Source organism: Schistocerca piceifrons, chromosome 3 (assembly GCF_021461385.2).
Source record: "Schistocerca piceifrons isolate TAMUIC-IGC-003096 chromosome 3, iqSchPice1.1, whole genome shotgun sequence".
NCBI classification, from domain to species: Eukaryota; Metazoa; Arthropoda; class Insecta; order Orthoptera; family Acrididae; genus Schistocerca; species Schistocerca piceifrons.
This window is the reverse complement of record NC_060140.1, coordinates 123,647,724-123,674,736: the sequence shown is the minus strand read 5'-3', so window position 1 is coordinate 123,674,736 and position 27,013 is coordinate 123,647,724.

Below are 27,013 nucleotides of genomic sequence, written 5' to 3'. Positions count from 1 at the left end.
AAAGCCACGCTGAACACTTACTACTGGCTCACACTGTGTAAAACGTAGAACACAAAATGCCATCTGTTTTCCCGACACCATTTGTACATACACGACGTTCCCGTGTACACGTTAACTACAATCGCTTTTTAAATGTTTGCAGTCCCGCATTTCATTCTATGCCTATACTTTTTGTGCTTATATAAATTTATAAAATAAGCTATATGATGTTGCGGTTATTTGTGATGTCAGTATTGTACGTATTGCCATTGAGCACAAAAATATTTGCGACCTGGCGGAGTAGAACCTGCAACCCTTTCAATGTGAAATCCGATCTCTTACCGGTTTTTGTTCTGTTTCTTCTTTGATGTAAAATAAAGTGCCTCTGCAATTCATAATAATTTAAACAAGATGTCTCTTCCGAAACGAAACAGTATTTCTCTTCCAAAGAATAAATAATTCCTCTTCTGAAACTAGTGTATGAGTTCCTTCATAACAGAAAGAAATGTGCTTCTAAAACCAATGAGCTTCTTCTTCTGCAATGAACGTTTCTCTCCTTCTAAAACAAAAATTTCTTCTCTTCTATAAGAAACCGGGTTTGTGTTCCGCAGGCATGGCGCCTCTTTCGGATTAGCGCAGCTGAGGAGCAGTCGTTTGCAGGAAAATAAATAACGATAAACGAACGCGACTGAGAAAGACCATTGGGATGGTAAGCAGAATACTTTGTAAAGAAAAAGGATAACAATAAACTGAAAAGAAAATAAAGTAATAGATAAATATCTTCTAACATTTCGGAGGTATCTCCTTTAGATGTCTCACAAAGTTAACTAGCCTGTTCGAGCACTGCATGCAATACTTTTTCAGGGTTCTGCTGAGGCCCTCACAGCTACCGTAGTGGCCTCGGGGCACGAGAAGTCCCCATCGTACTTCACCCCCAGCAGCAATCCCCTACCTCAGCATGCATCCATCGTTTACTAGAATGCGTCATCCGATTCCCTACTTTTCGAAACACATGTGTAGCATGTCCCCAAACTGCTTTTGATCGTTATTTTTAAGGCGTATTTGGTAGTATTGTGTTTGTAAATAGTGATTATATTCCAGGACGTCGCTTGCGCCTATTTTGTTAGTGACATAATGGACGAAAATTTCAAGTAACCGTAAGATAACGTTACGTTTCTCGTGAGAAGACGATACATTTTGTGGTAAAAGTATGGTATTAATCGTTACGTCGCGGCCATCAGTCGTTTTTATGAAGGCTGTTTGTTTCCGCACGTTATCCCAAACAGACTGGTTACCGTTGCATATGAAACGATGATTGAGTCAACTGCGATACATCTCTGATACACGCTTGTGTTACTTAAATCTAGAGAACAAAGTCTGTCATTCGTACAAAAGATGTTATTTACAACCTTATACCACGCGCCTTGTACGTCTGTGGACAAGACTTTATTATGTATATTGTGCCAGATGCTTTTCCAATTTTGGTTCGGATACTTGAGTTCCATCGTATTTCGCCGTTCGTTAGTTGAAAGACGGTCCATTATATATCTGCAAGTTCTTTTGTGTTTGTCCTCGATGATTCTATCCAAGTAAATGAGCTTGAAGTAAAACTGTCGGACATGCTTTAATTTATAATTTATTCTACCTATATGTATAGGTGGTTTTAAACTTTCCCTTTGGAATATGTTGAATAGTTGGGATGTGATACTGTTTTGATAGTTCTCTATCAGCTCAAGTATTCGTTTAACAAATAGTGCCGTGTTCTTGCGACGTATGTCGATCAACCCTAGACCACCCTCTTCAGGTTTCATGGTGAGGGTACCCGCAGCCACTCTGAAGATCTCTCCCTGCCAGATGAATTAGCAAATAATTTTCACGATGTTTCTTGATATTGCCTTAGCTATTGGAAATATTTGCCCCACATATATAGCTGGAGAGCACAGTACAGTTAATTACTCTGATCTTTTGTATCAAGTTTAAATCTCTGATACGACTCAGAATTTTGCCCCTCGGATATTCGCTAATACCTTCTTCCAGTTGAAGGTTGATGTCTTTTGTAGGTCTCTGTTAAACATCACCCCTAACGCCTTTTGTTGGTCAAACGATTTCGCCCACTCTATGTCTAGGTGTCGAAAACCGTTGAGATTTAAAAACGAGCTTTGAGTATCGTTCATTTTCGGTCCGGTGGCGCTACAGTAGAGCTGAACAAGTGCTGTCAGTCTTTGGATATCCTCGTAACTTCCAACAATTATTCCGACGTCATTGGCGTTAGCGTTGGTCACTCGACTTTTACCTGAGATCGTTATGCCCTCTAGCTCGTTATTCAATCGACACAACAAAGGATCTAAAGCTACGATGTATAAAAGCGCTGACAGTGGACTTCCTTGCGGGACGCCATTTTTAACCTCTGTGGGTCTTGTATAATGACAGTTGATTAAAATTCTTGTTTTTATTCCGTGCAAGAGATTTCGTAAAACAACAATAAGACTTTCTGTAAAACCCATCTTTGTCATTGTATTGAATAAACATTCGTAGTTGACTCTGTCACAGGCTTTCGAAAAATCAAGGAATGCAAGACCGGCTGTTGTAGAAGTAGTCGAAAACAGTCCGATTATATCCCTATACTCATAGACCGTTTTAAAAATATTCCGGCCAGGAAGACATGTTTGATGGGAACCGATTACTTCATCCAACACTGGTCTAAGTCTGTCTTTCACTACCTTCGCAATTATTTTGTAGTCAGAGTTCATTAAAGTAATTGGCCTCATTTTGGTTATGTGTTTTAATTTCGTATTTCTCCATTTAGGCATTAGAACGGTAACGCCCTCTTTTAATTCTTTAGAGACAGGCACTACCTTCAGTGTTTCGTTACTAAGCCTCTGTAAATTTATCACCAATTATGTGCCAGTATTTTAAGTAAAAGTCTGACGGTAAACCATCAGGACCGCGTGACTTTTTGGAGGATGTACATTAATGATATCTAAAACGTATTCGCACATTATGGCAGTATTAAGATCCCTGTTTTGTTCCTCTCAGTTATGTGATTCTCTAAACCAGTGGTACGGGGCTGTTCTGTTGCAGAAGAAGGTTTATACTGGTTGTCACTGTATAAAAATTCCATAAAATCTGTACGTTTCGTTTAAAATGTCTTTTTGATACGTCAGAACACGGCGGTCTTCAGCTCGCATTGTCTCTATGAAAGTTCTTCTTCTGTTTTTTCTCGTGTTGTATTAGATGGTAGAGTGACGTGTTTTCTTCTACAATTGCTGTTTGAATACGGGATTTTATTTTCAAGCCCTCTAGATGTCTTCTTTTGAGACTAAGTATTTGAGCCTTAGTTTTGTTGAAATTTATTATAACTTCCTCGGACATCGGATGGTCATAAAGTTATCGTAAACAACAGTAGCGAAATTCCACAGTGTTTCTAAACCTCATCGCTCTTTCCCGTCCATAAGATATCAAAGTTGAAAAGTTTCTGTTTTGCACACACTGCCCACCAGTCAACTGCGGACCTGTGTCTATGACGCTATCGTAGCCTGCCACGCTCCTTCGACCTGCTCAACAAGCAAATTGTCGTTCAGCATATCAGTATTTAATTTCCATAGTGGATGACCCCAATATGTTGGCTGTTTTGGTAGTACAGTACTATATCTCACAGCAAGATGGTCAGAGAAAGAGTATTAGTTCAACTGCACTAATTTTATGTGCTAAATTGGATGTGACATATATGCGGTCTATCCTGCTTTGCGCTTTATTGATAAAGTACGTATATTTTACGGAATATACAGTGGGAATTTTATTTCCCAGACGTCCTTCCATTGCATCTGTTGCACGAGGCTCGCCAATTCTTGGGAGTTATTGAAACTGCGGTGTTGATATTTTCTGTATATGACATAGTACCAGTCCCCGCCAATAATAACTGCAGCAGGATTTTCTTTTAGTAAGTACACAATATCATGTTTAAAAAAATTGGCCCTGGCATGTCGAGCAATGTTTCCGGAAAGAACGTATACATTAACAACAGCTACGTTGAAAAGTTTGCAACTGATGCCCCGCCCTGAGTCTAAGAAACACAGATCTGTGATTTCGATTCCTTCCTTAACGAGGATTGCAGTGCCACATGCCCTTTCTGAGGTAACATTTAAAATTTCTTTGTGTCCGCGACAGAAAATCTTTGAAAACTGACTTCTTGCAATAGCGCAACATCTGTATCGGACTGATAAAGTCTTTGAGAGCAGCCGTTTTTGTGTCGCTCTGTATCTTGTTTATATTTATAGTCGTGGCGTTATATGTTTGATCCACTTTAGCAAGCTATTCTCACAATAAGTTGCTAGTCTATGGGTTACTTCTGTTCCATTACACCCTTCGTTTCGATATTATTACGTACATTCATATTATGATTTCTTAACCACTCCGTCTACAGGCCACAAGTGGCTCATCGGGACCATCCGACCGCCGTGTCATCCTCCGAGGAGGATGCGGATAGGAGGGGCATGGGGTCAGCACACCGCTCTCCCGGTCGTTGTGATGGTATTCTTGACTGAAGCCTCTACTATTCGGTCGAGTAGCTCCTCAATTGGCATCACGAGGCTGAGTGCAACCCGAAAAATGGCCACAGCGCATGGCGGCTTGGATGGTCACCCATCCAAGTGCCGACCACGCCCGACAGCGCTTAACTTCGGTGATCTCACGGGAACCGGTCTATCCACTGCGGCAAGGCCGTTGCCATATTATGATTTCTTAATATTCCATTTCATTTGACTTACTCAGAGGTATATCATATTTCTCATTGTCGTCGGTCCAATCTAAATTTCTTGGCCGAGGGTAGTGCCTTGTTTGGGATCTATTTTCTTCTTTGTTTCCTAAAGGAGTCGCTTCTAATTGTCCTTTGCTGCTCGTATCGTCAGCGGTGGTCTTGCTGAAACTCATCTTCAATCTTTCGTCGACTCTTTCCATAGCAGCTGTATCTTTCGCTTGTGAATCTCCTTGCATACTTCTTAACTTCTCCCTTGCGGTTGGTGCCAAGCTCTCTGCAGGCGGATGTGCTAGCCGTCTCTTTTTGTTACGTTTCCTGGATTTCCTGGGTGACCTCGACCGCTCTGGAGACGAATCTGGAGACTTCTCAGAGGACTGCGATGATGGGGTCGTCAGAGGAAACCTCTCTTTTCCAGCAGATTCGCGACTATCGTTCTGAGTCAAACACCACTTCCTAAACACACTCTCACAGGGATAATTGATAAGGTGCACATGGTGATAGATCGGTACCAAAATTCATTTTATTTCCTGAACGCTTGGTCATCTGGAGTTTCCACTTGGGGCACTGTCTTGTCTCACCACGCCCTACATGTACCATGAACCTGGACGAATTCGGCGATGATGAGTGGGCGTCCTTGGCGGAGCCGAATTCCTGCCCACTGCAGCTGGCACGTGGTACATAAAAAGAAATGCTTCCTGTTGCCGTGTTTTTTGTAGAACCAGTCAATAACCAAATGTTTTCTGTAGAGCAAGCAGTTCTTGCTGCTGGTGCTGCAGCTGTTACAAAGAAACGCAAAGTACAGAAAAGAAAGCATTGGTGCCACCTAATAACTAGTTCTCGATTAAGCTTAGGAGTTTTTCATTATCCTCACTGGACACTTCGAGCAGATCCTGAGAAATTTTTCAATATTTATCGTATGTCACTAACTTCAGTGTGTACAGTACTGGAACTATTCTTTCGGTTGGTGGACACCAACATGAGAAAGCATGTGCCAGTGGAAGAGAGGGTGGCTGTGACTCTCAGGTGGGTGCAAAAGAAGCTTCTTCGTTGTAAAAACACGGAACATTTCATTAAAATTTTAACGAGTTATTTGTCAAAGATACAAATATGTCAATCAACATAATAGAATCTAATGTCATGGAAGTTTTTCAGAATTGTGCGACAAATGAAGTATTTTATATAGTAACGGAGCAAGCAGTTTTTTCAGAGGCTCAGAATGACTTATCAGATTGGTTTTCGATTTCTGGAGTGGAGAACTTGATAAATTTCTGCAGGAATTTGGAGCTGAAAATCAACGCAATTCCAGAAGCCACACAGAAATCTAGTAACTTGGAAATCCCCCAACAATGCTCTAGGAGAATTTCAGATAGACCGCGTAGCAATATACATGAAAAACTCTAGAGAAATAATGAACGTAAGAACTAGGAAAGGAGTTTTTGAGTCTGACCATCACCTTCTCCAAATCAAAGCAAAATTTATACTCAACAGACAAATCAAGAGAACCAACAGACCTTTCAGAACAGATCCAGAGTACCTGCAACTAAACAAGAAAGAAATAATAGAGGAAATTACGAAAATCAACAGCAACAACTGGACAGAACTGGCGGAAAAAATGAGAGAACTGATAAAACTGGGGCAACCACCGAGAAAAAGGAAACACGGTGGTGGAACACGACATGGGACAGAGCCATAGAAGACAGAATACAAGCCTGGAAAAAATTTAACAGCCATAGAACACAAGAAAAATGGGAAGAATTCAACAGGATACAGAAAAACACTTCAAAAATAATCCGCAGAGAAACGAAAACAGAAGGTAGAAGGAGATGTAAGAGGACTTCACCGGAAACAACTCACGGAATTTTTACAGAATATTCCGAGAAAATATGACATGATATCAACCTCCAAGCTTATGCTTCAAAAGACAAGATGGAACACTGGAGACGAAACCGAAGAAAAACTGTGAAATATTTGCTCGAATATATGCTCGATACTTCGACACATTACTTATCTGTTATGAACCAAAACAGAGATTACAGTTTACAAAACCAGAACCTAACCAGGACTCCGAACCCCCAATACACTAAGAAATAGTTAAAATAATAAAACCATTGAAAAATAACAGAGCACCAGGAGAAGATGAACTGCTTGCAGAAATGTGGAAATTAGACCATGAAAACATTACACCCAATATACACAGAATAATCAAAAACAGCTGGGAAACAGAAAAGGTGCCAGAAGAATGGAAGTCATCCTTAATACACCCCCTCCACAAAAAAGGAGAGAAAACATACACCAATAACTATAGAAGAATTTCGCTACTGCCAAAATTCTATCCAAAGCTCTTTTGAATCGCCTAGAACCCCAGATAGATCCACATATCGGAGAGCACCAAGCAGGGTTCAGGAAGGGAAGATCGTGCAGTGAACAGATCTGGTGTCTGAGAACAATATTGACAACGAGAAAGTCCAGAAATACCACACCAACATTTGTTGATTTCATGAAGGCCTACGATTCCGTAGACAGAGAAACACTTTTCAGTACACTGGAAGAAATTAAGGTAGACAACAAGACCAGGAAACTAATCCAGGAAACATTAACAAAAACAAAATCCAAAGTGAAGTTCATGGGAGATATCTTGGAACCGTTTGGCCGGCCGTTGTGGCCGAGCGGCTCTAGGCGCTTCAGCCCGGAATCGCGCTGCTGCTACGGTCGCAGGTTCGAATCCTGCCTCGGGCATGGATGTGTGTGCTGTCCTTAGGTTAGTTAGGTTTAAGTAGTTCTAAGTCTAGGGGTCTGATGACCTCAGATGTTAAGTCCCATAGTGCTCAGAACCATCTGAACCATTCGGAATCGTTCGAAATCAAGACAAGAGTGAGACAGGGAGATGGCCTGTCACCCATTTTATTTAACGTAGTTTTAGAGAAACTAATCCGGACATGGGACGAAGGAGTCAATGGGAGACGCAAAAATAGAACCATCTACATAAAATGTCTGGCCTTCGCCGATGATATAGCCATCATAACAAATAACAGAAAAGAAGCCAAAGAAGCCCTAGACACACTACATGAAATCGCAGCCAGAACAGGACTAAAAATTTCGTATGAAAAAACCCAGTACGTGGACACAAAATCCACAAACAGATACCCCACTGCTAACAAAGTATGGAAAGAGAGCACAAGTCAAAAGTTTCAAATACCTGGGAGAGATTATACAGAAAACAGGACTAAATTCGACAGCCGTGAAGAAAGAGTTGCAAAGCTACAAAAAGTTTACAGACTTACATGGAAGCACTACAACAAAAGAAGTATTTCCGTTAATGCCAAATTAAGACGTTACAAAACAGTAGTCTTTCCAGAAGCCTTGTATGCCTCTGAAACGATAGTAATCAGGGGAAGAACGAAAGAAAAATTCTGAGACAGATCTATGGGCCAGTTCAGAGACAGGGGATCTGGATAAAGAGACCGACAAAAGAACTGTACAAACAGACAGAGACAATTACAGACAACATCAGAAAAAGAAGGGCTAAATTCTATGGGCACATTTATAGGATAAACGAAAATAGGCTGATGAACATTTTTAATGTAGTGATGAGTAATACGATGAAAATTAAATGGGCAAAGGAAACCATGGAAGATCTCAAGAAGCTAAGTATGTCCACAGAAGAAATAACGAACGGAGAAAAATACAGAGAAAAAATCAGGAAACAGAAATTCGGGGAAACACCAAAAGAGAAGAGACCAGGAAAGAAGTGTACAGAAGAGAGGAAGAAGAAACACGGTGAATATATGAGAGGTGTTTGGGAAGAGAAAAGAAAGAGACAAAAAATGTGCCATGAAAATTGATTGTCTTTTAATGCCCTCCTAAATGGGGAATCAACGATGATAATAATAAATAAAAGCCGATACTAATGTTTGTTATAAAAGGGTATATGTGTGCATACCGAGGGCTTGTAGTGTTAGGGATGTGTTTATTACCTGTCACGGTTGTCGACGGTCAGATGGTGCTCAAGAGGCCTATTTTCACTCTGCGGACGGTAACTGTACTGGGTTTAGATATAACATCGCACTGGTAAAAGGGGACCTGCAGTAGTGTACAAAACAGCTACGTTCTCTTGAATTACAGATTGTTGTTGTCGAATATAAAAGGATTGTGTTTTTTGCGACATGTGAGCCAATGGCGTGAAAGATTGTATTCTCTAATGTTATTTCACATGTCTGAAAAGTTTGTAATACATACGTGCAAGACAGTTTATTTACAGACACTGAACACAAGAGACGCTCTCAGGTCGTGTAATTTATCCATCAAGCTGAAAGAAATTGCTTAATGTTCTTTCTTCAGAGTTTCAATTATCGCTTTTTCTTTACTCTGTCGATGGTTTCGAAATAACGAGGACATTCTGTGATAATCGGTAGTTTTTGCAGCAAAATAATCTAAGATTTTTTTCCCCTGATTTTACGCAGGGTGGGCGTGTATCTGCTGATCATCTGTAATCGGCAGCGGTACACTTCGATGGATGTAGCATAATAATGGGATGCGAATTGTATCCTACAGTTGAATGTAAAAGCTATACCGATTTTGCTCATAATACTGAAAGTAAATGGACTGTTCCTATTTTCGAGGGAAGAGGACATTTATTATCGTCGTAATTGTGTTTTCCTTTTTTAATAGATGTGTGATAATGGATGTGTTGACGTCAAATACAATTGTTCTCCAGCACAGAACGGCAGGCTGTTGCTTTACAGAAACAACCCATGCTGGGGATACCCTCTGTAGTAACCAAAACCAACCGTGGGAACGCCTTGGGCTGCGGATCGGAGCCGCCAGGCGGGGAAGCCGCAGGTGGTGGAGCACGCACCACCGGGTAAACAAAAGGACGAGTCGGACGACAGACCAACGACAACCGACAACGACCGACTATCACCGACACGACAAGGAAGAGATAAACAACGGAGGCTTGTCGAAACCACAACACCAAACACCAACAGTAAATCCAACGGAACCTGAGCCAGGCAAATGTCAACAACGAGCAACGACCAGAACGCAGTACCGCCGAGATTGAGACACAATCCAGAGCGAGTACCAGACTGGCTGGACTAGATTTTTTTTTCTTTATTGTGATTTCATTCCCCTGCCCCATATGGGCAGGGGAGGGCTGTCAGCGCCACAATCCGCCGCTCTTCAGCCGAGTGACATAACAACTTAAAATAAGAATAAAATGTTACATACATAAGGCGAGAAAGGGGAACTTAAAACAGAATAATGGGAGAAAAATGGAGGTAAAAATAGACTAACACGGAGACGTTCATGGAAGACAGTTAAAAGTCACCAGAAAGTTAAAAAAAAAACACAGTTGGCGAGTCTTCAAAACTCAGAGAAGACACTGAATGTACATGCACACGTTAAAAGTCGGCCACAGTAGTAAAAACACTCTGGAACAACACACTTGAAACCCACTTGGAGCACACACGACGAAGAATAAAACTGCCAAGTGGGACCTGCCGAGGGAAAGGTCAGAGAGTGGTAGCGGTGGTTAGTGTTTAACGTCCCGTCGACAAAGAGGTCATTAGACACGGAGCGCAAGCTCGGGTTAGGGAAGGATTGGGAAGGAAATCGGCCGTGCCCTTTCAAAGGAACCATCTCAGCATTCGCCTGAAACGATTTAGGGAAATCACAGAAAACCTAAATCAGGATGGCCGGAGACGGGATTGAACCGTCGTCCTCCCGAATGCGAGTCCAGTGTGCTAACCACTGCGCCACCTCGAAAGGTCAGAGAGGATGGAAAAGGAGGGGAGGGCATGGAGCAGCTGGGGAAGCGGCGGGAGGAAGAGAGGAGGGGGCAGCAGTGGTTTCACGAAGGGGCAGGAGACACATGGGGCGGGAGAGGAAGAGGGAAGACAGGGCAGGAGGGAGTGCAGAGACACTGAAACGAGGCACAAGAGATGGAAGGAGAGTAGGAGGGGGAAGCCGCTCAGGAGGAGGGAGGGGGAGGAGAGGGAGCCCTGAGGAGGAGGCAGGAAGAGGGGGTTAGAGTTGGTAGGAAGGGTAGATGTCAGGGCGAAGCTCATCATCTGGGAGGAGTAGACGGTGGAAGTTTTGTTGGGAAAGGAGATGGAGGGTGTGGAGATGGAGAGAGGGTGGGAAACAACGGTAAAGGCACGGCAACTGGTTGGGGGTGGAGAGGAAGGGAGACACCAGGGGGTGAGAGGAATCAAGGCGGCAGACAATATATAGTGTGCGGATGTGTTCAAGGAAAAGGAGAAGGTGGGGGAAGGGGATGAGGTCGTAGAGGATGCCCATGGGGGATGGAAGGCGGATGCGGAAGGCAGGGCGGAGTGCATGTCGTTCGAGGATTTGGAGGGCTTTATAGAACCGGGGAGGGGTGGAAATACAAGCGACGCTGGCATAACAGAGGATGGGGCGGATCAAGGATTTGTGGGTGTGAAGGATGGTGGAAGGATGTAGACCCCACGTCGGGCCGGACAGGAGTTTCAGGAGGCAGAGGCGGTTGTGAGCTTTGTTTTGGATGGTAAGGAGATGGGGAGTCCAGGTGAGGTAGCGGGGTCGAGTGTGAGGCCAAGGTATTTGAGGGTAGGAGTGAGGTGGATAGGACAGCCATAAATGGTGAGGTAGAAATCATGGAGGCGGAAGGAGTGGGTGGTGCAGCCTATGCTGATCGCCTGGGTCCTGGAGGGATTAACACGGAGGAACCACTGGTTGCCCCAAGCGGTGAATTGGTCAAGGTGGGTTTGGAGGGTACGTTGGGACCATTGAAGGGTAGGATAAAGAGCTAGGAAGGTGGTGTCATCAGCGAACTGGAGAAGATGAACAGGAGGGGGAGGTTTGGGCATATCAGCAGTGTACAGGAGATAGAGGAGAGGGCAAAGGACAGAACCTTGGGGCACACCGGCAGAGGGATACAAAGTACAGGAGTTGGAATTGTGGATAGTCACATAGGAGGGACGATGTGAGAGGAAGGAATCAACGAGACAGACGAAGTTGATGTGGAGAGCATAGGTCTGGAGTTTGAAGAGGAGCCCGGCACGGTCATAGGCGTTCTGGAGATCAAGGGAAACAAAGATAGCGGAGCGACGGGAGTTAAGTTGGAGGGAAAGAAGATTGGTAAGGTTAAGGAGCTGGTCATCAGCGGAGAAGGAAGTCCGGAAGCCACATTGGGTAAGAGGAAGGAGGTGGTGCTGGTTAAGGTGGCGGTGAATACGGCGAGAGAGGATGGCCTCGAAGACCTTACTGAACACAGAGGTGAGGCAGATTGGACGATAGGAAGAAGTATCAGAGGGGGGTTTGTTAGGTTTAGGGAACAGCAGGACACGGGAAGTCTTCCACAGGTCGGGGTAAAATCCTGTGGAGAGGAGGAGATTGTACAGAGTAGCAAGGACAGACAGGAATGATGGAGGGGATTCCTTGAGGTGATGGTAGGTGACGCCATCATGACCAGGGGTGGTGTTGCGTTTGGAGCGGAGGACGAGTGTGATGTCTTGTGTGGTGATGGGAGTGTTGATGTCTGAGGGGGCTACCCGATCCAAGTACTGGAAGCTAGGGGCAAGCGGGGGGACAGAGGTGTCAGTGAGGTCAAGGACGGTGGGGAAGAGGGAGTAATCAAAATGGGGATCGTCAAGAGTCAGGAATGGGGAAGACCTCGGATAGATGGGAAGCAAAATTGTTAGCCTTACTGAGGTTGTCAGGAAAGGGTCGATTGTCATGGAGGATGGGGTAATGCGGGGTGGGATGGCTACCAGTAAGGCGGTGGAAGGCTGACCAGTACTTGGAGGAGTTGACAGGGAGGGTGGAGTTGAGGCATGTGCATGTCTGGCGCCAGTCCCGGCGTTTCTTTGCTGTAAGGAGGGTCCAGATATGTTGCTGTAATTGCCGGTGGCGGGTGAGAGTATCCTGGTCACGAGTGCAGAGGAAAGAGTGGTAGAGCCCACGGGATTCATGCAGAAGAAGGACGGCCTGTGGAGGAAGCATAGGGCGGTGAGGGTGGATGAGTTTTGTAGGGACATGACCCTCCACAGCGTCAGTGATGGTCTTCTGAAGGAAGAAAGAGGCATGGGTGATGTCATCAGGGTGGTGAAAGGTGAGGGGGTGGCTTTCAACCTGTAAGGCAATGGATTCGCGGTAGGCATCCCAATCGGCACGGTGGTAGTCATGGACAGACTTTGGAGGATCAGCTGGGCAGGTGGCTGCAGTGGCGGGACGGGTAGGGTAGATGGTGAGAAGGACAGGGAGATGGACACTACCAACGGGAATGAGGACATCAATGGCGGTGCGACTAAGAAGGTTGGGGGAAGCGAGGATAACATCGGGGGTGGAGTTAGTTTCTGGAGGGTGTGCTGTGGGAGAGGAACAAGGTCACCATGGAGGGTGGCAAGGAACTGATGCCACCGCCAAAGGGTGGCAGGGTCACAGCTGTGGATGTTGAGATCAGTGGCGATCACATAGGTGGAGAAGGTATGGTCATCATGGGAAATGAAGTCAAAGGGGAGAGGAGCTGTGGGGCAGATATAGATAGTGGCACAAGTGATGGTGAGGGAGGGAAAAAATAGGCTGAGGAGAAGGTGTTCGGTCGGGTCATTGAGGAGGGGCTGTGGCCAGACAGGGAGATGCCTGAGGTGGCCTATAGCGACCCCGCCTCGGGCTAGGGGAGGGGATTGTTAGTGTGGTGAAGGAGATAAGGGGAGGTGCAGACAACATGGTGGGGTTGGAGGAATGTATCATTAAGGATGAAGGAGTCAACCTGGAGCTGGGAGAGGGTATGCATGAAGAGGTATTTGTTTGCAGGGAGGGAGCGAATGTTGAGGTAGAGGAGACGATACTGTTGATGCGCCAGGAGGTTGGAGGTGGGAAAGGTGCGGGAAGGGGAGAAGGGGCTTAAACGAGGGTGTCTAGGTGGGTGAAGATAAAGTGGGCCTGGTTGTGGGAGTAGGTGGCATAGGTGTTTAAGTGAAAAACAGAGCAGGTGGCAAGGGAAATCTGCTGGAGTGTGTGGGGGCGCTGGAAGGGCTGGATGTTCTGCTGGATGATGGTGAGGAACCTGATGGTGTCTTCTGCTGTAGGGGGAGGGCGGAGGGAATTCTTAGGGTGGATAGGTGGGTCAATGGGGCGAACGGGGACAGTGAATTCAGGGTTGGTGTGAGGGGGCTTGGCTTTGCATTTGGAGGAATAGGTGGGGTGAAGTTCATTGTAGGTGTTGCAGGACGGGGGTGAGGCAAGGTTGGGACACTGTTTAGGGAAGTGGTAGGCTTTACAATGGGGGCAGGTGGGTGGGTTCTTGCAGTTTTGGGTGAAGTGGTCGTTGTACAGAAGACAACACTGGCAGCGGTAGGATTGAGGAGGGGAACGGGACGGGTCAGCAGGGTGGCGGCAGTTGAAAATCAAGGCTCCCTGCGTGAGGAGGTGGTTGACGGAGGAGGCGTACTCTGTAAATATACGCATGAGGAAAGTAGGGCCAGCAGAGTTGTAAATACGGCGGGCGGAGCAGACTTCCAGGGTGGGGTGGGCATTCAGTGCCGCCAACACCTCAGCCTCCGTGACCACAGGGCCGAGTTTTGTGATGACGGCAGTGAGGGTCGGCAGACGACGAGGCAGTTGGGGCTGACGAGGAGAGGAGGATATAAGGAATGGGGGGAGGGATGTGTGGGGCCCAAAGGTGATGCGGGGAAGGCACTGGAGGAAATCAGTATGGAAGGATGGAGAAGGAGACTTGATGAGAACAGAGTCTCTGCAAGGGATAAGTTGGGTGATGGGTGCATTGGGGATGTACTTCCGGATTTCAAGGGTGGGGGTGCGGGCATCCAGGGTTGGCTAGGACGAAGGTATACAGGGTGGGGGCTGGAGAGGAGGGAGGTGGGGTGGTATCCATAGCGGAATCAGTGGGAGGTGGGGCGGGCAGTGACTTTTTGGATGAGGGAGCAGAGGAGAGGTCGCCACTGAGCCGTTTGGAAGATTTTTTGGCGAGTGTTGCCTGGGAGGAGGGATGAGGAGTTGGTGGGAGGCAGGGCCCTCCTGTGAGGCAGTAGCACTGGATGAGAGGGTAGGGCGCTCTGTGGCGGCGACTGTGGCGCGGCAGGTAGTGACTCGGGCAGGGGAAGCAGTGGTAGTTGCAGGGGGGAGAGGGGGAAAGTCGTCTCGGCGGGCGACAGGAGCAGGAGGGGGGGTGGGAGCAGGGGCAGAGGCAGGAGCAGGAGTGACATACAGGTGAGGATACAGTGATGGAGAGTAGAAGAGGAGGAGACTGAGTATGGGAGGTGGATGAGACGGGTTAATCCCAGAGGAAGCACTCCATGACGTTACAGTGGGGGCAGGTGAAGGTGAGGTGTAGATGATGGTGGTAGTTGGGGCGTCCATGATTGCAGGCAGCAGCGAGCACCGAGAGACGGCGGCAGCGGCAGCGGCGGCGGCAGAAGAAGCGGCGGCGGCGGCAAGCACCTGGCGACGGTGGCGGCACGCACTGGGAGGCGGCGACCAGACGACGGCGGCGGCGGGCAGCAGTGACGGCGTGCAGACGGGCAACAACATAACAGGCACGGTTGGGGCTCTTCCACGTCGAAGATACACCCTGAGAGTAGCCCAGGCAGTGCGAGTCCTCGATGAGGAAGTGAGGGAATCCAACCCTCGAATGGCTGGACTAGGTTTTTTTTTCTTTATTGTTATTTTGAAACCTGTAGTACAGGCAGGCCTGCAGCAGCATACGACGCCGCTTTTTGGCCGCAGAGAAACACAGATATACAAATGAAGACATTTAGAGAAAAAACATGGTGGACATATAAACGGAGACAAACACTTTTTAAAATACAAGGTGCCGTTCACGGGCGAAGAATCCAAGATAAAATTGTTCAAACACTTGGACACAGATAGAAACGAGAATTGTCACACGTGAACGTAGGTGCACAAAAGGAATAACACTGATCCACTTAACCACAAAATGACGGCACACGGAGAGCATGGCGTTCAAGGATTTGGAGGGATTTATAAAAGGTAGGGGGGGCGGAGATCCAGGCCGGATGGGCGTAACAAAGGATAGGGCGGATGAGGTATTTGTAGGTGTGGAGGATGGTGGAGGGGTCCAGACCCCACGTATGGCCGGAAAGGAGCTTGAGGAGACGGAGTCGGGAGCGTGCCTTGGCTTGGATTGTCCGGAGATGGGGAGTCCAGGAGAGGCGACGGTCGAGGGTGACGCCAAGGTACTTAAGGGTGGGAGTGAGGGCGATAGGACGACCATAGATGGTGAGATAGATATTAAGGAGGTGGAAGGAAGGGGTGGTTTTGCCTACAATGATCGAATGGGTTTTGGAGGGATTGACCTTGAGCAACCACTTGTTGCACCAAGCGGTGAACCGGTCAAGATGGGATTGGAGAAGGTGTTGGGAGCGCTGCAGGGTGGGGCAAGGGCAAGGAAGGCGGTGTCATCGGCAAACTGGAGAAGGTGGACAGGGGTTGACGGCGGCGTCATGTCCGCCGTGTACAAAAGGCACAGAAGGGGGGAGAGGACGGAGCCTTTGGGCACACCGGCAGAGGGGAAAAATGTGTAGGAATCTGTGTTATGGATGGTGACATAGGAAGGACGGCGGGAGAGAAAGGAGCCGACCAGACGGACGTAGTTAATGGGAAGGGCGAAGGTTTGGAGCTTGAAGAGGAGACCGGAATGCCATATGCGGTCATAAGCTCATTCGAGGTCCAGGGAGAGGAAGATTGCAGAGCGACGGGAATTAAGCTGGTCGGAAAGGAGATGAGTGAGGTGAAGGAGAAGGTCATCGGAAGAGAAGGACAGCCGAAAGCCACACTGGGTAACGGGAAGGAGGCAGTGTTGGTGGGGATGTTGGTGGATGCGGCGGGTGAGGATAGATTCCAGGACCTTGCTGAAGACCGAGGTAAGGTTGATGGGACGGTAGGAGGAGACGGCGGACGGCGGTTTGCCAGGTTTAAGGAACATTAGGATACAGGAGGTTTTCCACAGGTCGGGGTAGTAACCGGTGGACAGGACTATATTGTAGAGCCTGCTGGACTAGGGCAGAGCGGGTCCCTATATACGAAACCGGGGGGAGCAGCTATTGGCTGCGGTCAGCACGTGGTGTGGCGGTGGCGCCCTCGCTGCGCGAGAGCCGCTGCGCGGAAGATCCGTCGCGGGCGTGGAGCCCTCTATGGGCTGGACATGTCCATTTGTTCTGGCGCGTGTTCGACTTCTGCAGCGGGAGGTACTAGACCCTCATTTATCATGGTTTTGTTCTGAGGGAAGCCGGCTTCGCGCTCTGTTGTAACACTGACCGCCCGACATTGTACTGTGAGGCTGTAGTCGCTTTAGGTGGAAGGGACTTCCTGTTTTGCAGGCAGCCGACTTTTGAAAACGCCATCTGGAGCTTTCTACAAATGGGCATGGTTGTGCTACTAAATTTCCCATTTGTATTTTCCCATTTGTATTTTCTAGGACCGCCTCAAGGCATGCCGCATATCGCGAGTGGCCATAGAGCGGTGGCAGTTGAGCCGCAGAAAAACAGCAAAGGCAGACAGCGGCCTGCACATGCCGGAAGGCGGTCGACGGAGCAGGTGGAGGGAGGGAGGGAGGGCAGTTTGTGATTATACATCGAGGAGAATGCACATTCAACAACCATCCCCTCTGCAGCTTTTTAGGACGACGATTTTCCTCAGTATATGTGCTGCATTATGACCCGTTCATTACGAGGGCTGGTTTTTTCATGACAGTTTCGAAGTGTAATTATAACTGTGACGCATTTTTTTCGTCGGTAGCGACAGCATAAATTGGCTTTGATTACCTGAGCTGTAGGGCGGTTTCTGAACAGGTATCTGTAGCGACCTCTAACGTCAAACAGCGATATATACTGTATGCTTACAGGTAATACACTTTTTAAACTCCTCTCTGCTCAACACAAGCATCTCGTCAGTGGAACAGATTTTCCACCAAAAAGAATAAACATAGTACCTTACACCCCTGCCTTTTTCCCGCCAGCTTGTAGGTGAAGTTGCAACGTCCCCTTAGAAAAATTAATGAATACTGTTCTGATAGACCTCTTACATTATTTGATTTTCAAACAGCTGAGCAGAACTGAACGTACTCAGCATTTCGCTCTTTGCCTATTCTGATCAACACTAAACTGACACACAATATTTTTAGCGCAACCCAATCTGACTTTCAATAATCCCTACAAAAGAATGGCCCTGACTAACAATAATCTATACCTTTCATCAATCACTTACCTCACAAAAATCTTCGTTACTCGAACTACTGCAATACAGCGAGCACCACTACTGCCAGCTAAATAAAAGATTCTAACTACTGAAGACACTAACTACTGATAGGCATAGTTAGTAAATGAAAGATTTTGATAGAGAACAAAAAATGTATTTACCTTAACAGAGTTCAAAAGTCATAATATATATAGCAGTTCATGACATCCAGTCTTACAAATTTACTGTCTCTGATGAACACACGTCCAGATCATCCGCTCTGAGTGTGTCTGTCACTAGTTTCAAGTGGCATTGCGAAATTTTTTTTCCAGCAGGATAACGCCAGTTGTATGACATCGTCAATTATTGAGGCCATCTTTATGTAACTCCATGCATATGGTTGTGTAATTAGGCCCAATCATTATGATTAATTACATAATTAGGATGGATCTTTGCATCAGTTTCCCAGCCAAAATAAATAAAGTATACTAACCTAACCTTCCTCTCCTGTGTCCGGACAGTTTCCATGTGTTGGGGCGTGCACTTGGGCTTCCCATCCAGTAGAATGAAGTTTCCAGTCCCGGAAACGGCATGGCCATTTGTAATTTGCTGTCGATTCCAAGTGCCTCTGGTGGTATAATTGTGTTACAGGGGTGCCCTTGGGCTTTCCGTCCAGGAGGACCAGGGTTCGAGTCCCAGAAAGAATACTGTCAATGTTAATTTCCCGTCAATTGGTGGGTGGCAGTGGTGTGGGACTCACAGCCCTGGGACAAAGAAATTTCCCCCAAAATTCGAAATTCCCGCCAAAAGGGTGAATTGGGGGATGGGGTAGGTGAAGAGGGGGTAGGGGGCTGGGGCCCACGTGCAGGCTGAGAAAAACACATGACATCATCCAGGGGGGTGGGGGTGGGGGTGGTTGGGCGCAGGGGTGGGTATGGTCAGGGGTGGATGTGATTGGGGTGGGGGTGATTAATTGATCAATTTAATTGATTTGTATATCAATTTGATGTCAAAAGTGTTTGTGTCCCCAACTTCCTACTACTTCCGAGATCCACAGTGTTAAGAGTGTGCCAAGAACACCAAATTTCGGGCAACGCACTGGCCAATAGCTGAGGCATTTGTGTAGAGTTTTTAGTACTAACAGACAAGCAACAATGTGTTGAATACACCAGTGAATAAATGAATGTGGGACATATGAGAAACGTATTCGTTGCATCAGTGAGGCGAAATTTGGCGTTAATGGACTATGGCAGGAGACAACCAATGTGAGTGCATTTGCTAATAGCAGTACATCACCTGCAATGCCTCTCCCGGGCTCTTGACCATATCGGTTGGACCCTAGATGACTGGACAAACGTGGCCTGGTCAGATTATTACCAATTTCAACTGGTAGCAATCGATGATAGGTTTAGAGTGTGAGTGTAGACCCCACAAAGCGATGGACCCAAGTTGTCAATAAGGCACTGTTCAAGTTGGTGATGGCTCATAATTGTTTGGGCTATATTTACATGGTAATGGTTATTTTCGGTTACTTGGAGACTATTTCTAGTCATTCATGGACTTCATGTTCCCAAACAACGATCAAATGTTTATAGATGAGGATGCGACATGTCACTGGGCCACTATTGTTCGTAATCGGCCTGAAGAACATTTCGGACAATTCAAGCAAATGATTTGGCCACTCATATCGCCCGACATGAATCGCGTCTGACGTTTATGGGATACAATCGAGACGTCAGTACGTGCACAAAGTGCTGCACTGGCAACACTTCTGATATTATAGCCGGCTACAGAGGTAGCGTGGCTCAATATTTCTGCAGGGGACTTCCAACAACTTGTTTGGTCCATGCCACGTCAAGCTGACTATGATCAACAAAAGGATGTCCGACACACTATTAGGAGCTGTCCCATGACTTTTGTCATATTAGGGTAGACTGCCTGCTTTGAGTCGATAGATATTCACTCACTGAATACCGTTGATTGTGGAGCAGAAATTTTATTTTATATTTTTCATTGTGTAACACAGTACTATTTACAATTAGTTAGAATTACAATTTATTTTCAGAATGTGATTTTCATTCTGCAGCAGTGTGTGCGCTGATATGAAACTTCCTGACAGATTGAAACTGTGCGGCGAACTGAGGCTCGAACTCAGGACCTTTGCCTTTCGTGGGCAAGTGCTCTTGATAGAGCACTTGCCTGCGAAAGGCAAAGGTCCCGAGTTCCAGTCTTGGACCGCCGCACAGTTTTAATCTGTCAGGAAGTTTCATATCAGCTCACACTTCGCTGCAGAATGAAAATCTCATTGTGGAAACATCCCCCGGGCTGCGGCTAAGCCATTTCTCCGCAATATCCTTTCTTCCAGGAGTGCTAGTTCTGCAGGTTCGCGGAAGAGCTTCTGTGAAGTTTGGAAGGTAGGAGACGTGGTATTGGCAGAATTGAAGCTGTGAGGACGGGTCGTGAGTCGTGCTTGGTTAGCTCTGTTGGCTGAGCACCTGGCCGCGAAAGGCAAAGGTCCAGAGTTCGAGTCTCAGTCCGACACACAGTTTTAATCTGCCAGAAAGTTACAATTTATTTTGTTTATTTCTTTTTTGTAGTTCGTTTCTGATAGGAGAAGGTCATTGTGCATTCGTCAATGAAGAAAAGTGTTTCGCCTATAGCATATGTAATATTGCTTCATGTGGCTCCGTTTTGGCTGCAGTATCGAATGAAACAAAGAAAACAGGCAAGTTGGTGGTCGCCTTTTCTTTTAATACAGTGGAGTGATAAATATAGGTGGTTATTGTGTGACGAGAAGTATGGTAAAGTGTTTTGTTGTGTATGTAAGGAAATGAGTTCTTCTAGTGGGACTTTTGAAAACAAAAGCCGAAGATGTGATAAAAGCATTCTTTCAGTCGGATTTTCTTCTTAAAACAAAGCGTTCGAAAGGTTTGCTTGTCATGAAACATCGAATTACCTTATGTCTAGCTGTAGTTGGAAAAGTTCAATTGATAAAGATGAGAACATGCAGTACAGGATGTTTCAAAAAGGACTTTACAATTTTAAAAGTTCATATAAATTTATTGAAAGAAGATGTAGAGCTGGGTTTAGTGTCATTTTGTAGGGAAACACATCGAGTTATTTTAACTTAGACTAAAGATGTTGTACGTGGCTTCCGTTGGTTATCCTGCACACACCCCATCGGAATGTCAATTTCTTCCCAAAGCCACTGTAGTATTGCAGGTGTAACTTGCTCAGTGGCAGCATTAATTCTGACTCTACCTTCAGGAAGAGGAGCCAGTACAGGAGGTACAAACACAGTATCCTTGATGAATCCCCGTAAAGAAAAAAATCGAGTGGTGTACGGTCTTGGGAACGTAGGGGCCATGCAATTCCCACATCACAGCCAATCCATTGATCTGGAAAGCGATCACTGAGAAAATCCCGGACGTCAGCCAGGTAGTGGGGCGGTGCACCATCTTGCATGAAGTAAACGTTTCGTTCTTGATCATCCTCATTGATCTGTGGTATCAAAAACGGATGTAACAAATCCAGATACACTATCTCATTGATGGTTCTCTCTTGGAAACAAAAGGGGCCATACACTTTGTTCTTGCTCAATGCACAAGAAACGTTCAGTTTAGGGCTATCATGAACATGTTGCAAAGTTTGATGAGGATTTTCACTGCCCCAAATCCTACAGTTACGTGTGTTAACCATACCACTTAAGTGAAAAGTCGGCTCGTCAGTTGACTTTATCCCAGAAATGTTCATCCTCATGTAATCGAATAACATATCGGCACAGAAGTTCTTGTGAACACTTTTATCTGTATCTTTTATTGCTTGTACGATCGACAATCTGTATAGTTTCAAATGCAAAAGGTTTCTCAACACATGCCAAATAGTCGTATGTGGGATTTGCAGTTCGCGAGATGCACGCTGTATCGATTTCATAGGGCTGTTGACAAAACGTTGTCTCAATCGCTCAACGACGTTGTCAGATGTGCTTGGATGACCTGATGATTTCTCATGTCTTACTGAGCACCTTGTTTCTACAAAACATTTATGCCACTCATAAATAGTAGGCCTACTGGGAGGATCTTTAGCGTACTTGGTAGGAAATTACTCTGAACTGTTGTCGCCGACTTCGATTCTTCAAACCAAAACACACAGCTAGCACACTCAGGTCCAATGAAGCCAGACATCTTCAACGCAACTGCCACTAGCGCTCCTTACGGTGCGATTCGGCACTAACGAACTACCTGAGACAAAACTTTGTGTATTTCCTTACAAATTGACACTGTAATCGCCTCTGTAGATACTATGAATTAATTTATATGAATTTTCGAAGTTGTAAAGTCCTTTTTGAAGCGCCCTGTCTAAGGGTAAGAAGGGAGAAACGATGTCTGCAAACTTAGCTCTGTTGAGAATGTTCTCTTCACTGTGTTATCTCATGATGCAGGGATTAGCAATGCTTGCTCACAGAGATGAAAATTATGATAAGTTTGGAAGGTAGAAGACGAGATACTGGCAGAAGTAAAGCTGTGAGTACCGGGCGTGAGTCGTGCTTCAGTAGCTCAGATGGTAGAGCACTTGCCCGCGAAAGGCAAAGGTCCCGAGTTCGAGTCTCAGTCGGGCACACAGTTTTAATCTGCCAGGAAGTTTGATTGCTAGAGTTTGAAGGTACCCCTAATTTGTCCTCTTGGTTTTGGCATACAAATCTTTCACACGACATGATAACTGAAGTAGCTTCTATTATTCTTAATGAAGTCGTACACAATTTGGTAAGGATTGTAAAATATTCTCACTACTGTTCAATAATTGTGGTTGAAACTAGCAATGTATGTCAACAAGAGCTAGTTTCAATTTCCTTTCGATTGACAGTGGTGATAATTTTCAGATTAATGAATTATTATTTGGTTCCTATAATACTGAGTCTATTACAGCTGAAGTATCATTGACAACTGTTGTTGTCACTCGTTTTTTTTTTTCAGAAATCAAGCCATGCAGAGTTATTGCTACTGACAGAGCGGAGGAAATGACAGGTGCTTTGTCTGGGTTGTAACCAAAAAACAAATAAATTGAACCATGAGTTCTGCATGTTTACTGTTTGGCCCATTCTTTGAGCATTTTGACCCAAGAGGCAATGCAAAACGACACCAAGGCGAAAGACTGTCTTCCAGATGTGAAAGAAGTGAGCAATTTTTTATGTGGATCCTCCAAGCGATTAGCAGTATTTGAGTCTCTGTAAGCTCCCAAGGTACTAGCTTTATTCATTCTATAGCTCTTTGGCCTTTTTGCCCTGTGAGGTGGTGCTTTAGAATAAGTTCGTTGAAAACTGCTTTCCAGAACAACAAGCAGTTGAAAAAAGTCCATTTATTTGGGTACTTTTTCAACAGCGTCTAGCCTATCAACTACATGCGGTACTTTATCATTTTCATGTGCCACTGCTGATTGTAAAGAGACAATCAGGATTATACACTCCTGGAAATTGAAATAAGAACACCGTGAATTCATTGTCCCAGGACGGGGAAACTTTATTGACACATTCCTGGGGTCAGATACATCACATGATCACACTGACAGAACCACAGGCACATAGACACAGGCAACAGAGCATGCACAATGTCGGCACTAGTACAGTGTATATCCACCTTTCGGAGCAATGCAGGCTGCTATTCTCCCATGGAGACGATCGTAGAGATGCTGGAAGTAGTCCTGTGGAACGGCTTGCCATGCCATTTCCACCTGGCGCCTCAGTTGGACCAGCGTTCGTGCTGGACGTGCAGACCGCGTGAGACGACGCTTCATCCAGTCCCAAACATGCTCAATGGGGGACAGATCCGGAGATCTTGCTGGCCAGGGTAGTTGACTTACACCTTCTAGAGCACGTTGGGTGGCACGGGATACATGCGGACGTGCATTGTCCTGTTGGAACAGCAAGTTCCCTTGCCAGTCTAGGAATGGTAGAACGATGGGTTCGATGACGGTTTGGATGTACCGTGCACTATTCAGTGTCCCCTCGACGATCACCAGTGGTGTACGGCCAGTGTAGGAGATCGCTCCCCACACCATGATGCCGGGTGTTGGCCCTGTGTGCTTTGGTCGTATGCAGTCCTGATTGTGGCGCTCACCTGCACGGCGCCAAACACGCATACGACCATCATTGGCACCAAGGCAGAAGCGACTCTCATCGCTGAAGACGACACGTCTCCATTCGTCCCTCCATTCACGCCTGTCGCGACACCACTGGAGGCGGGCTGCACGATGTTGGGGCGTGAGCGGAAGACGGCCTAACGGTGTGCGGGACCGTAGCCCAGCTTCATGGAGACGGTTGCGAATGGTCCTCGCCGATACCCCAGGAGCAACAGTGTCCCTAATTTGCTGGGAAGTGGCGGTGCGGTCCCCCTACGGCACTGCGTAGGATCCTACGGTCTTGGCGTGCATCCGTGCGTCGCTGCGGTCCGGTCCCAGGTCGACGGGCACGTGCACCTTCCGCCGACCACTGGCGACAACATCGATGTACTGTGGAGACCTCACGCCCCACGTGTTGAGCAATTCGGCGGTACGTCCACCCGGCCTCCCGCAGCCCACTATACGCCCTCGCTCAAAGTCCGTCATCTGCACATACGGTTCACGTCCACGCTGTCGCGGCATGCTACCAGTGTTAAAGACTGCGATGGAGCTCCGTATGCCACGGCAAACTGGCTGACACTGACGGCGGCGGTGCACAAATGCTGCGCAGCTAGCGCCATTCGACGGCCAACACCGCGCTTCCTGGTGTGTCCGCTGTGCCGTGCGTGTGATCATTGCTTGTACAGCCCTCTCGCAGTGTCCGGAGCAAGTATGGTGGGTCTGACACACCGGTGTCAATGTGTTCTTTTTTCCATTTCCAGGAGTGTATATAACAAATACCCCACAGATCACTACGTGAAGAGGCTACAAGACGACACACATACAATTTGTATCCCGTATTTCACAATGGACTACAAGTTTTTTTTTCGCCTTCGACGCTAATAGTATCGACTGAAAGTTATAGTTTTGATTGCAGCAGTGACAATAGTATCCCATTCTTTAGTTGAGCTATATGGCTATACACAACATCTGTATCATGCTCTCCTGTTGACATATATAGGTAAGTCTCAACAATGTTACATATGTCGTTCTTTTCGAATAGGTAGTGTCAGTGTAAAAGTCATGTGAAGACCGGGATACAAATTTTAATTGTGTCGGGCGTTTCGCCTTTAATATTGCTAGTACAGATTCGAAAAAAATCATACTGATACTAGTGCTGGGAAACGAAAGAAGAACGACAGCTGCGAAATTTCTATTACGTACTGGAGTATACGAAAACATATGTAATGGTGTAATATAACAACGAAATACTCAAATGCAGTAAAAGAAAAAAATGGAGAATTGAACTTACTTCACAGCAACTTCTTAAAAGAATCGAAGCTTGCCTAGAAAGACATGAACAAAAATCACATACCCACATACACAACAAACAAAACATTATGAAATCACACACACACACACACACACACACACAAACAGACAGAAAGACAGACCCGCACAGAAATACACATGCACCCCCTCCCCCATGCCTCCCCCCGCTCTAATGTGTAGCTAACATATTTCAGACAGTACATTTGCCCAACACGTTTAACACAACTTTTAAATGGGCAATATGTTTGGGGAATACTGCGCCTCCATGAATATTCGTCTAAGTGACTTTGAAGTGGGGAAATCCGACGTTTCCCCTTACCCTACAAGAGATTTCACAGCTGACCAATAACCCTCTATGATAATTTTACAAGCGCCTGTGGATAAAGATCTGAACTCAGTATTGTGATTAACTATGAGATACTGATAACCCCTTTCCCCTAAATCCCTATAAGAAGAAAAACCATCTGAAATTACAATGGAACCCTCTGCAATGTGATCTTCAATTAAGCTGACCAAAGCTTCCTTCCTTCGATTGGGTACTACTTTATACACTACATTGTCACACTCTAGACCCGAAACTACAGCCCCCCCCCCCCCGGCCTACCCAAACCCATAATACCACCAGAGGTTCCCCCCTGTTGTACTCCCTTTTGCCAAAATGCGATTCATCAATTTCGACTGTAACACCTCCCCCCCCCCCCCCAACCCCAATGGCCCCCTATATTTCATGTATTCCCCACAAACGTGCCTACAAAAAGAGTAACAATCCACAACTGTACACTTACTCACACATCATGGACACATAGCCACACAAACACCAACAGTACGTGTTTTTTATAATGTCTGTCAAGGGGAGCTTAGATTTTTCGAACCACATTCCTCGTCTAATGGACCGCCACAACTGATCTTTGCTGCAGAACCATACAAATAAGTCGTGAGTACGGCGACGAGATACACTAATGAGGCGCATATGTTCGCCGCACTCACGACATCGAACATACTCGGCAACGAGACCACACATTTCTAAAAAAACAAATCGTGATCAACATGTCTACGCACATAGCCTCTCTCAAATCACCCAGGTTCGTCAGAACAATAAATCCATACCTACAAACGAAAATGAGATACTAATAATTGTCCTAAAATAAGAAACTAATAGTCCAAATTACCTCAATAACACTAAGAATGAAATTAAGTACCAAATGAATTGCAAACAACCAATTATTTAAATAAATGCACATGAAGGATATTTTGAGCTGTATGTAGCGATCTCTTTTAAAATCACACTCAGTTATTTTGATGTACAATAATAGCACTTTTCCGGAACACAGAACTGTTTTATTATCTATGGCTGAAAGTGAAGACATTATTATCTGTGAGTAATGTATGACGTCATTGGTCAAAGCCGACGGGTTGTATCCCCTGCTTCACTAGAACCCACTTCGCTAACAACGGCGTAACAGAAAAGCTGTTGTGCTACATAATACCGTATTATATCTTTCCAATTCAAAACCACAACCAGATTATGTAGGAACAGCTTCTCCGCATTTTTAAATAATATTTATTTTACGTCGCACTTTCAGAGATGTAATTTACTGTCTGGTTTAATAGACGTCATTATTCAGAGATAACTTCTGTACACAGTAAACACGCTAC